The 13,616-nt window shown below is 41.0% G+C and overlaps 1 long non-coding RNA gene and 1 pseudogene across 1 annotated transcript in view; one reads left to right on the top strand and one right to left on the bottom strand.

The window, feature by feature from the left end:
• LOC134810091 (uncharacterized) overlaps positions 1-2,376 on the bottom strand; it is a 44,125-nt gene extending 41,749 nt beyond the window's left edge. Inside the window, exon 1 of the long non-coding RNA XR_010157285.1 lies at positions 2,176-2,376. This is a non-coding gene — a long non-coding RNA (uncharacterized LOC134810091). The remainder of the gene's footprint in view (positions 1-2,175) is intronic.
• Positions 2,377-2,532: 156 nt separating this feature from the next.
• On the top strand, positions 2,533-3,522 carry LOC129144170 (NADH-ubiquinone oxidoreductase chain 1-like; annotated as a pseudogene).
• The last annotated feature ends 10,094 nt before the right edge of the window (positions 3,523-13,616 follow it).

Raw genomic sequence — 13,616 nt, 5'->3', positions numbered from 1 at the left:
GCCTAGCCTAGCCTAGCCTACTAGCCTAGCCTGGCCTAGCCTACTAGCCTAGCCTAGCCTAGCCTACTAGCCTAGCCTAGCCTAGCCTAGCCTAGCCTAGCCTACTAGCCTAGCCTAGCCTAGCCTAGCCTAGCCTACTAGCCTAGCCTAGCCTAGCCTAGCCTCCTAGCCTAGCCTAGCCTAGCCTAGCCTAGCCTAGCCTAGCCTACTAGCCTAGCCTAGCCTACTAGCCTAGCCTAGCCTACTAGCCTAGCCTAGCCTAGCCTAGCCTAGCCTAGCCTACTAGCCTAGCCTAGCCTAGCCTAGCCTAGCCTACTAGCCTAGCCTAGCCTAGCCTAGCCTAGCATACTAGCCCAGCCTAGCCTAGCCTAGCCTAGCCTACTAGCCTAGCCTAGCCTAGCCTAGCCTACCCTAGCCTAGCCTACTAGCCTAGCCTAGCCTAGCCTAGCCTAGCCTAGCCTACTAGCCTAGCCTAGCCTAGCCTAGCCTAGCCTAGCCTACTAGCCTAGCCTAGCCTAGCCTAGCCTAGCCTACTAGCCTAGCCTAGCCTAGCCTAGCCTAGCCTACTAGCCTAGCCTAGCCTAGCCTAGCCTAGTAGCCTAGCCTAGCCTAGCCTAGTAGCCTAGCCTAGCCTAGCCTAGCCTAGCCTAGCCTACTAGCCTAGCCTAGCCTTGCCTAGCCTAGCCTAGCCTAGCCTTGCCTAGCCTAGCCTAGCCTAGCCTACTAGCCTAGCCTAGCCTAGCCTAGCCTAGCCTAGCCTACTAGCCTAGCATAGCCTAGCCTAGCCTAGCCTAGCCTAGCCTACTAGCCTAGCCTAGCCTAGCCTACTAGCCTAGCCTAGCCTAGCCTAGCCTAGCCTACTAGCCTAGCCTAGCCTAGCCTAGCCTAGCCTACTAGCCTAGCCTAGCCTAGCCTAGCCTAGCCTACTAGCCTAGCCTAGCCTAGCCTAGCCTAGCCTACTAGCCTAGCCTAGCCTAGCCTAGCCTAGCCTAGCCTACTAGCCTAGCCTAGCCTAGGCTAGCCTAGCCTAGCCTACTAGCCTAGCCTAGCCTAGCCTAGCCTAGCCTACTAGCCTAGCCTAGCCTAGCCTAGCCTAGCCTAGCCTCGCCTACTAGCCTAGCCTAGCCTAGCCTAGCCTAGCCTAGCCTAGCCTACTAGCCCAGCCTAGCCTAGCCTAGCCTAGCCTAGCCTAGCCTAGCCTACTAGCCTAGCCTAGCCTAGCCTACTAGCCTAGCCTAGCCTAGCCTAGCCTAGCCTACTAGCCTAGCCTACTAGCCTAGCCCACTAGCCTAGCCCACTAGCCTAGCCCAGCCCAGCCCAGCCCAGCCCAGCCCAGCCTAGCCTAGCCTAAACATTTCATCCATATCCCGACAAAGGATATGAGGTCATCATTTTTTATGGCTTCATAGTATTCCATGGTGTATATGTGCCACATTTTCTTAATCCAGTGATTAATGAGATCACATGGACACAGGAAGGGGAATATCATACTCTGGGTACTGTGGTGGGGAGGGGGGAGGGGGGAGGGATAGCATTGGGAGATATACCTAATGCTAGATGACGAGTTAGTGGGTGCAGCGCACCAGCCTGGCACATGTATACATATGTAACTAACCTGCACAATGTGCACATGTACCCTAAATCTTAAAGTATGATTAAAAAAATAATAATAATAATAATAAATAAAAAATAAAAAAACACTTAACCAAAAAAAAAAAAAATCCCAAACATACAACTGAACTCCTTACACTCAGTTGGACCAATCTATTACCCTATAGAAGATCTAATGTTAGTATAAGTAACATGAAAACATTCTCCTCCGCATAAGCCTACATCAGACCAAAATATTAAGCTGACAATTAACAGCCCAATATCTACAACCAACCAACAAGCCATTATTACCCCAACTGTTAACCCAACACAGGCATGCCCACAAGGAAAGGTTAAAAAAAGTAATTGAACTCGGCAAATCTTACCCCGCCTGTTTACCAAAAACATCACCTCTAGCATTATCAGTATTAGAGGCACTGCCTGCCCGGTGACATATGTTTAACGGCCGCGGTACCCTAACCGTGCAAAGGTAGCATAATCACTTGTTCCTTAAATAGGGACTTGTATGAATGGCTCCACGAGGGTTCAGCTGTCTCTTACTTTCAACAAGTGAAATTGACCTACCCGTGAAGAGGCGGGCATAACAGCGCAATCCTATTCCAGAGTCCATATCAACAATAGGGTTTACGACCTCGATGTTGGATCAGGACATCCCGATGGCGCAGCCGCTATTAAAGGTTCGTTTGTTCAACGATTAAAGTCCTACGTGATCTGAGTTCAGACCGGAGTAATCCAGGTCGGTTTCTATCTGTTCTAAATTTCTCCCTGTACGAAAGGACAAGAGAAATAAGGCCTACTTCACAAAGCGCCTTCCCACATAAATGATATCATCTCAATTTAATACCACACCAATACCCACCCAAGACCAGGGTTTGTTAAGATGGCAGAGCCCGGTAATCGCATAAAACTTAAAACTTTAAAATCAGAGGTTCAATTCCTCTTCTTAACAATATACCCATGACCAACCTCCTACTCCTCATTGTACCTATCCTAATCGCAATAGCATTCCTAATGCTAACCGAACGAAAAATTCTAGGCTACATACAACTACGCAAAGGCCCCAACATTGTAGGTCCCTACGGACTACTACAGCCTTTCGCTGACGCCATAAAACTCTTCACTAAAGAACCCCTAAAACCCTCCACTTCAACCATCACCCTCTACATCACCGCCCCAACCTTAGCCCTCACCATCGCCCTCCTACTATGAACTCCCCTCCCCATGCCTAACCCCCTAGTCAACCTTAACTTAGGCCTCCTATTTATCCTAGCCACCTCTAGCCTAGCCGTTTACTCAATCCTCTGATCAGGGTGAGCATCAAACTCGAACTACGCCTTGATCGGCGCATTACGAGCAGTAGCCCAAACAATCTCATATGAAGTCACTCTAGCCATTATTCTATTATCAACACTACTAATAAGTGGTTCCTTCAACCTCTCTACCCTTATCACAACACAAGAGCACCTCTGACTAATCCTGCCATCATGACCCTTGGCCATAATATGATTTATCTCTACACTAGCAGAAACCAACCGAACCCCCTTCGACCTTACTGAAGGAGAATCTGAATTAGTCTCAGGCTTTAACATCGAATATGCCACAGGCCCCTTTGCCCTATTTTTCATGGCCGAATACATAAACATTATTATAATAAATACCCTCACCACTACAATCTTCCTAGGAACAACATACAATGCACACTCCCCTGAACTCTACACGACATATTTTGTCACCAAAGCTCTACTTCTAACCTCCCTGTTCCTATGAATTCGAACAGCACATCCCCGATTTCGCTACGACCAACTCATACACCTCCTATAAAAAACTTCCTACCACTCACCCTAGCATCACTCATGTGATACATCTCCATACCCACTACAATCTCCAGCATTCCCCCTCAAACCTAAGAAATATGTCTGATAAAAGAATTACTTTGATAGAGTAAATAATAGTTCAAATCCCCTTATTTCTAGGACTATGAGAATCGAACCCATCCCTGAGAATCCAAAATTCTCCGTGCCACCTATCACACCCCATCCTAAAGTAAGGTCAGCTAAATAAGCTATCGGGCCCATACCCCGAAAATGTTGGTTATACCCTTCCCGTACTAATTAATCCCCTAGCCCAACCCATCATCTACTCTACCGTCTTTGCAGGCACACTCATTACAGCGCTAAGCTCACACTGATTTTTTACCTGAGTAGGCCTAGAAATAAACATGCTAGCTTTTATCCCAGTTCTAACCAAAAAAATAAGCCCTCGCTCCACAGAAGCTGCCATCAAATATTTTCTCACACAAGCAACCGCGTCCATAATTCTCCTAATAGCTGTCCTCTCCAACAACATATTCTCCGGACAATGAACCATAACCAATACTACTAATCAGTGCTCATCATTAATAATTATAATAGCCATGGCAATAAAACTAGGAATAGCCCCCTTTCACTTCTGAGTTCCAGAAGTTACCCAAGGCACCCCCCTAATATCCGGCCTACTCCTCCTCACATGACAAAAATTAGCCCCCATCTCAATTATATACCAAATTTCTTCATCACTGAACGTAAACCTTCTCCTCACTCTTTCAATCTTATCCATTATAGCAGGCAGCTGAGGTGGACTAAACCAAACCCAGCTGCGCAAAATCCTAGCATACTCCTCAATCACCCACATAGGCTGAATAATAGCAGTTCTACCATACAACCCCAACATAACCATTCTTAATTTAACTATCTACATCACCCTAACTACTACCGCATTTCTGTTACTCAAACTCCAGCACCACAACCTTACTACTATCTCGCACCTGAAACAAGCTAACATCATTAACTCCTCTAATTCCATCCACCCTCCTCTCCCTAGGAGGCCTACCCCCACTAACCGGCTTCTTGCCCAAATGAATTATCATTGAAGAATTCACAAAAAACAATAGCCTCATTATCCCCACCATCATGGCCATTATCACTCTCCTCAACCTCTATTTCTACCTACGCCTAATCTATTCCACCTCAATTACACTACTTCCTATATCCAACAACGTAAAAATAAAATGACAACTCGAACATACAAAACCCACCCCCTTCCTCCCTACACTCATTATCCTTACCACACTGCTTCTACCCATCTCCCTAGCCTAGCCTAGCCTAGCCTAAACTGTCAAAGGCCCACAGTTGTCAACCGCTGCCCACTTCGACACCTAACGGCATTTCGGAACATTCCACAAGATGGCGCCCTTGCTTTCCAAGGCCAGCCTAGCCTGGCCTAGAGCCTAGCCAGTAACTGTCAAAGGCCCACAGTTGTCAATCGCTGCCCACTTCGACATCTAACGGCATTCCGGAACATTCCACAATATGGCGCCCTTGCTTTCCAATCTTCGGGCTACGGGCGGAGGACGCCTTGCCAGGACGTCGACCTCGCTCTGCGAGGTTCAGGGGCCGAGCTCAGACAGAGGCTCGCTCTAGGGCGATGGGCGGGGGCCAGACGGGCCTCGAGTGGGATCCTGGCACGGTTGGCCGATCGGCCCGGGATCCCGGCTGCGGGCCCGTGTCTGCCCTAGCGCGATGCAGCGATGCGCTCGAATGCCCGGCTCCACGAATCCCGGCCTTTCACCCGCACGGCCTCTCGGCACTGCCCCAGCTAGACACCAGCGAGCTCGTCACAGCGCGGGCAGGCACTGCGGGGCAGCTGCAAACGAGCCCTGTCATACGGCCGGAGGAGGTCTCGCCTGCCCTTGCGGCGGGCTCCGGGCACCCTGATACCTTGACACAGAACCACTGACTCCCTAGGAATGAACTCGTTGCTTTAGTCATACCAATAGAGTATCCACTCTCCAGTCTCTCTTTTACAACAATAAGATTTTAGGTTTGTTACAAAATTATGCAAAGTCAGACTTTTTCCATGTTATTACAGTTTATTATACCCACTCTTCTAGTGGTTTTCAAACTATATTAAGAATCTTTTGGAAAAACTGATTTTAAATGCAAATTCCTGAAGCCAGCTCCCAAGATTCTGATTAAGTCTGGGTGAAGCTCAGAAATGTATTTTAAAAACAACCGCAGCTGGTTTCTGACTGAAGGCAAAACCACCACTCAGAATCACCACTTAAAACCAATGAAGGGTGGAGCAAATTTAGCTCCTCTTTCTTGATGACCACGTTGGCACCTCTGTGAGTTAGTTTAAGAGACAACATCTGTGTTTCACTCTCTCCTTACGTAAGCAAAATACTAAGCCTAAAAAGACGTCCTTCAGTATTCTAACAATTTGTGAAAATGCATGGTTATTCAAGAATATTGTCTGAACTTTATTTTATATGCATTATCTTAAAGCAATAGGGGAAAACATGAAAAATACATTAAACGTCAAGTAAGGTAACCTCTAGTTTAAATTTTTTTAAAAGGAAAAAAAGGTTCTTCTATTAAACTGTGTGAGAATTAACTTTAGGTAATTAGACTTGGTTCTTAAAGTCAACACTGGCTTGTTTTGGAAAGAAATCAATGAGGTTGTGGTAAGGATTAAAGCTCTTTATTTTTATTTTTGGCATATCCACTTGTCCCAGCATGCCTTCTCCACTGAATTACCCTCTAATCTTAGTCAAAACGAATTATTCATGTAGGTCTATTTCTGAACTCTGTTCAATTGATCTATGTTCCAAATCTTTCCCAATGCCAAACTATCTTGATTAATGTAGCTTTTTCACAATTCAGATAGTGTAAGTCCTTCAACTGTGTGTGTTTGTGTGTTTTATTTTTCCAAAATTGTTTTGGCTATTCTAAGTCCTTTACATTTTACATACATTTTGGAATCAACTTTTAAATATTCACAAAAACAGCTTCCTGGGACTTGGATTGAAACTTTGAATCCACAGATCCATTTGTGGAGAATTGACCACTACGCTGAATCTTTCAATTCATGAACATAATATATCTCTCTATTTATTTAGGTCTTTAAAATTTCTTACAAAAATCTTTGCTTTTTGGTATAAAGTTTTCATATATTTTGTTAATTGAATCTCAACTATTTCTTGTTTATTTTTTAAAAATGATCTTGCTTGTATTATAACCAGTATTTTAAAATTTTCCATTTTAAATCAATTTTTGCTCATGTATAGAAATACTATTGATTTTTTTGTATTGGTTTAGCATCTTGTGACTTTGCTAAACTCACATAATAGATGGATGGAAAGTTTTTATAGACTTGTTGGTATTTTCTATATGTCTTTATTTTTTCTTGCCTTATTATATTGACTGGAACCTCTAATACAATGTTAAATAGAAATATTAAAAGCAGACATCATCTTCTTCCTGCTCTTAGGGAAAGCAAGTTCAGTCTTTCACCATTAATTATGTTATTAACTGTAGTTTTTTTAAAAGTCAGTCTTTATGAAATAGAGGCAGTTCCTTTCTATTCCTAGTTTGCTGAGAGATTTTTTTACCACAATGGGTATAAAATTTTGCCAAATACTTTTTCTGCATCTATTGAGAGGTTTCCCTTGGTTTTACATTGCATATATATTTTATATTGGTGTTGATGATCTACCAGCTTTGTTCTGGTAGGAGAAATCACTTTCTGATATGAAGGGAAATTTTAAAAACTGAGCTATCATTTATGATCTAAAAAAAGACCTTTGTGTTACATAGTATTTCTCTCTGATATGCTTCATGGCTTTGAATTATTATAATAAACAGGTCAATTCTTGAGTTTTTTCTTTTATTTATGCTAATCCTTTGCGTTAGGAATCAATGAGATTGGCTTATCTAAATTTATTACTGGCATTCTTCTAGGCAAAGTAATGAACGGTACTCTTTCTTTGCAGGAAAGGAAAAGATAATTTATCTTGATTGAGAATTCGCTGTTCTCAGGTAGTCTCTTTGCATACAGCGTATCATTTAAATTTGTTCATACAACATACCTGGTATCTAAGAGACATCTTCAGTTTTCAAAGAAATGTACTTACTCGTACAATGAATCAAATTTATGCATTTTTTAAATTTTAAAAACAATGTTAAAACATGACACATTATTTGACAAATGAAGAAGTGAATCCCTTGTCATCTCAGCACTCTTATGCAGTCACTATTTTTAGAAATTGATGTTGATTTTTCTGTCTAAACATCTATAGTACCAATACGCAGAGCCATTTTTAAGTGCTTATATATAATTTTTAAATACTTACCATTTAATTAAGTGTGTGTAGGGAGGAAGTGTAGGTAAAACATCTGGTACAATATGCACCAATAAATGACAGCTATCATTATCATTATTATTGCCATTTTGTGTCTTAATCATAATATGGTCTTCTCAAGGATGTAGACAATGTTCTCTACATCTTTTGTAATCTCCAATAGTAGTCATTGCAATGCTGAACACAAGGAGGTAAGGGTTGTTTTTTTGTTTTTTGAGACAGTCTTGCTCTGTCTCCCAGGCTGGAGTGCAGTGGCACAATCTTGGCTCGCTGCAACCTCAGCCTCCCAGGTTCAAGCGATTCTCCTGCTTCAGCCTCCTGAGTAGCTACAGGCATGTGCCACCACACCCGGCGAATATTTTGTGTTTTTTTTTTTTAGTAGAGACGGGGTTTTACCATGTTGGCCAGGCTGGTCTTGAACTCCTGACCTCAAATGATCCTCCCGCCTCGGCCTCCTAAAGTGCTGGGATTACAGGCGTGAGCCACCGCTCCCAGCCTGAGGTAAGGGTTTTAAGAAATACTTTTTGGCTCATTGGCTGGTTGATGAACTAGCCCAGGACCTTTGTTTGGCAGAGCAGGACCACTATCTGTCCAGGCTTGGCATGAAGGAGAAATGAGAAAGACTGAAATACTCTGGTGATGGCAACAAACAGAATTTTGGAGCACATAATATTGCCTCTTGCTTAGAATATTTAGTTGCAGGACAGAGGAAATGCTCAGTTACTTGTAGGAACAGAGCATTATAGTTTGTGGCTTAGTGCAGAATATTGGGTGCATAATATATTCTAAAGGTTTAATTGACAATTTAAAAACATTCTCCACTTTAAAAACATCATTTAGAGATAAAAGAGAAAAGTACTTGTTAAAAAATCTGTTATTCTAGATTGTTATATTCTTTCCTTACCTTTTCCAAAGTATTGACTCATTTATTAGCACTTTTGCAAATAAATTTAAAATACATTTAGTTCTTCCATGATTTTAATGGCTCTGTAAAATTTCCATTAAGATCAATGATAAACTACATGATGGATATTAGGATCAGTAGTCCAAAAAACGATTAGGTTCAGGGTCTAAGTATATCATATTATATGTTATGCAACCTCTTTAACATTTTGATTTTGGTAAAACCGTGGTTAATGATAAATATTATAAACATTTTTACTGGATACATTGCACTGGAGGGAAAATGAGCTTATATGGGTAATGCAGCAGGCTGCAGAATGTATGCAGACAGAGTCGTGGAAATTATTCTGTTTCTTGTTTTCAGAAAATATATGACCTTATCTCTTGAGCTTTTTATATCAGCTGAAAGAGACACCTCTCTTCCCTATCCTCTAAATTATTGTTCTAGTCCAGGCTAACTACCCCATTTCACATTTTCTCAGCTCTGGATCCTTTAAAATATGTAAATTATTCTTAGCCTGGTGTTATATTTAATTTTGTGGCTACTTCATAGTACTTCCTAAGTTACTAGGCACATGTAATAATAACTACAACCATACTTAATTGAGCACCTATGCCAGGTTTGATGTTCAATGTTTAATTCATCTTAAAACGGTTTTCAAGTGAACTTAGTCCCATTTTATAAATGAGGACACTGAGGCTGAGAGACTTTAAATAACTTCCTCAAGCCAAGTGGTAGATGAAGAATTTGAACCCAGGCTTTAATGTGTCTACTCTCATTCAAGTATATTCATTTGAGTATATTTCAGATGAGATCTTGATGGTTCTCTGTGTTCTTGTATGTTAAATTAAAGTTGAACAATATAATTTCCAAGATTTTTCCATGTCTTGATAATTTATAAATTTTATGAATTCTAAGATTAATCACAATCTTGCAAAGAAATATGATTTTTGGCATCCATACTCTTGATTTAGATACACTCCATCCAGGTGGGTTATCTTTAAAACAAAAAGGGCTTTACTCACATGTGAATATGTATCATATGTGTACATACAAACATAGGTAGATGTGATATCTTCTTTAGTGTTCAGTATTTACAAGCTTAATGAAGATTTTAGAAATTGTGAGGTATAAAAACCCCTAGAAATATGCCACTAACAGGTTTCTTTGAAAATATAGATAATGTTTTGATTATTGTTTGGTAATTGACATTACAGAGATTAGGTATTTTTCCCAAGTGGTTGAACAAATAGATGTACTGTCATTAATGATTAGTTCTATTAACTGGATTGATAGTCTTTTCTAAGGGCCCACGTTTAAATACTCTAATTAAAAAAACTAATTTATTTTAACAAATCACTATTAAGTGAATCTCAAGTTTTCTAGAATTTGTGTTAAATAGAATCACGAACTGTTGAGTTTACTTTGGTGGAGGAAGGCAGTGTATCCTGGGAACTGAAGACCTTATGAATTTTGAGAAGTAGGTTGGTGAGCAAAGCCACATTTAATCTGGAATAACTTCTGTAGTCAATGAAACAGAAAATACAAATCCTGTTTCTGAGGAAAGTATATTCAGTGATGACTCAGACGAATGCTGGGGCCTGATAAGAGGGCTCTTTCAGGTTTTTAATTGAAATGTGACTACAGCAAGGAGTTGACAGAAATCACCTCTGATTTCCAGATAAATGCACAAATCCAATGTCATTGAAAGGCGATAAGACAGATTTCCAGAATAGGGATTTGAAAAGTTCCTCCCATCCTGCTTATTCTGAAATAGGGCACCTCCAATGCAACCTCGTTTATCTGACAACTGAATTTGTAATGGGTATCCGGGTGTCTTTGGCAGTAAAGTGGTATTATTTCCATTTCCTCAGACTTTTTAAAGCCCCTTTTCTCCCTGTAGCTATATAAATGCAAAGTAATAAGATAATAATATCAATAGCTAGTATAAGGGCTTTCATGTTAGTTACTAGAGCAGAACACTCACCTCTAAGGTTGTTTGGTTTCCTGATGTGCTAAGCAATGTGTCTTTCTAAGCAAGATCGTAATATTGACAATCATCTCATCTTTACCCATAACGCCTCAGGGCAGATGTTGCACAGCATGATATGTGCATGGGGAAGGAAGTAGAATAGGTGTCCCTACTACTTCATTCCCCAGAAATCAAGCTTCTTAAATTTGATGCAAATCAGAACTAAATGTTTGTGTAGTATTCTGTCACCTCCTCTCTTCAGTGTGGCTTAAACATTTGTTCCTCTTCTGATCAGTCATTGTATGCAGGCTGCCCCAGAAAGGAGCCCCAGGTGAGGAGCTCTTTCCAGCTGAAGCAATTTCTGGAGAGAGTTGATAGTTGGGAGCTGTCAGCCACAGTGCTTCCTCAGAGGTTCCCATCCTTCAGCCCTGTGCCTTTGAGGATCTGGGGAGCACACCCTAGCGTTCAGTTCCCCATGTGATGGTGGGGCTCCAGAGCCATTATTTGGGCTGAGCCTCGAGATGGGAGCAGTAGGTGACAAGGATTTATTTTTTTTCCTGCAATTTTACAAGAAAAATCTGGAGGGACTCATATATACTAATGTGTTTCAGTCCTGTCTTGAGGTAAAATGGTAGAGCTGCTTTTCTATGTTTCCTGAATGTCTGATTGCATATTGTCCTTTTATGACTTATTTACTTTTTAAAGTCTAACACTGATGTTTGTTTTAACCTAGCTTTACCTGTATGAATACATTGAGAAAATACAGACATTTGTCTTGGACATCCCTCCATCCCCAGGGATATTCTGAGGCCTTTATGAAGATACTTGGAAGATCCTAGAACAATTTCTCATAGACTTATCATTAAGCCATCTGCAGCAGAAACTCCTAAAGGAGTTTGTTGATTCTCAGGACCACTTCATCCCTAAAATATAATGAGTGGCGGACCAATAGATACAGTTTCTAGGCCAGAGAATTGACATTTAACAGATTTTCTGGGTGAATCCTATATGCAATAAAGTTTAAAAATATCAGGCCTAGAGAGATTATTATGTTCTTTAGGTATTCCTGGCTGGGCACAGTGACTCATGCCTATAATCCCAGGACTGTGGAAGGCTGAGATGGGAGCATCACTTGAGCCCAGGAGTGCAAGCCTGCAGTGAGCAGTGATTGCCACTGCATTCCAGCCTGGATGACAACAACAAAAAAAGATATTCATGAAATATGCACAATTAATACTGATGAAAGTGTTTTAGTCTACCCTTTCCAAGGGCCTGGACAATTTTTCATAGATCATGCAAACTTGGCTTTTTATCACTGACTTCTTTTTAAGGGTTTAGTAAGTAATTGTTTAAGTAAGTGAAGATATTAATTAGATGGTTTTATCTAAAGCATTTTTGAAACTTTGCTATCTTGAGCAAACTTATAGTAAAATCTCCATCTTTAATTATTGAAATATTTGTGGAGGTGAACTGGGAAAATATCAAAGAAAACACACAGCAAAAATAATTCTACACCCTCCATTAAAATTTTCCCACTTACAGGGTTTCAAATTTTGTAACTGTAGACTAGTGACGTGTCTCATCAAGAGTATAATGGTATAATATTTTTTAAATTACTTATTGTAAATATGCCAGATTGCACATTAGAATTGCATTTAGACAGCTGATTCCTTAAGTCATAGTCTCTAGAGGATGAATATTGGAGATCACTGCTTTTATCCTTGTGGAAGTCAAAATAAAATGTAGAGATGAATTTATAAATGTAACATTTTATTTGGGAAGAAAAAAATTGCCATTTGGGGCATACACTCAGGCTGGGTGGTCTTTAGTATGTCTGAAAAACAAAGAGGAGTTTGGAAGTTTTATAAAAAAGAGAAATATTACCTACTGTTTTTCCAGAAAGTTCATTGGCCTTAGTGAAGTGTTGAGGAGGTGGCAAGCTCTGATTGATGAGTGATAGCAGTGGGTAAAACTAGTCTTACAGGTAACTGCAGGAAGTTTCAGAAGCCATTAGATGGACACAACTGGTTTCAGGTTACAGCAAAGAGTTTTTTTTTTTTTTTTTTTTTTTTTTTTTTTGCAACGAGGCTTGCAGAGGATTACATTCTTGGAGCAATGTTACCTGCCTTGAGTGCTCTTCCCCCGGCTTCTCGACTGTGTTTCAGTTGGGTATGACAAGAGTGACCCGATTTCTATCATCAACTTTCACAGCCTTGTTCTACCTGATTTACAAGATTTTGTCACGGTCGAGGAGCCATTTTAGTTAATTCTACCAATATACAAAGTTCATATGAGAACCTTTTCTAACAATGCTGAAAAATGTATCAGAGAGTTGGGTTCAAGCACAAAGATGGAAAAGTGCATTTATATTAGCCCTTCCATCTCTGTCAGTTTAAAATATTTCCATTTTGCAAAGAGATGATACAGGAGATAGAAATAAATTATTTAGGCAGATAGTGAGGGCACAAGAGTCCTTGGCAGAACTTCCCTTCTAACAAAAAGCAGCCCAAGAAATCACTTTTTTTCTAACAAAGAACAGCCTGGAAGATCAGGCTTCAAACATAGATGAAGAAGCTGGAAGCTTGCATGCAGGGGGATGCCGGCGGCTGCACAGATAGAAAGGGCTACCTGGGGCTAGGCATGTTCACCATGGAGGCTCCACCTTCCCTTTTTTGTTAGCACATGCACAGTAGGAAAGAGATAAGCAACATGGAGTAGTTCAGGCAGAGGACCCACCTGCATAATAAAAGACTGGGGTGGGGGCTGTCAGAGATTCAGATCCTCTGCAGATGGCACATCTGGTTCTAACCGGTTTTTCGTGCCCTATGTAGATCAGGTTCCGCCTTCCCACTAGCTGTCTATAAAAACCCTTACATGTCACCGCAGATTGGCAACCCATTTTTCCGGGACCTCTCTCTGTAGCACAGAGCTATTCTTTCTTTCGCCTATTA

The sequence above is a fragment of the Pan troglodytes genome, chromosome 4 (genome assembly GCF_028858775.2).
Source record: "Pan troglodytes isolate AG18354 chromosome 4, NHGRI_mPanTro3-v2.0_pri, whole genome shotgun sequence".
Lineage (NCBI taxonomy): Eukaryota > Metazoa > Chordata > Mammalia > Primates > Hominidae > Pan > Pan troglodytes.
The sequence above is the reverse complement of the archived record's forward strand: the minus strand, read 5'-3'. Positions and strand labels throughout refer to the sequence as shown.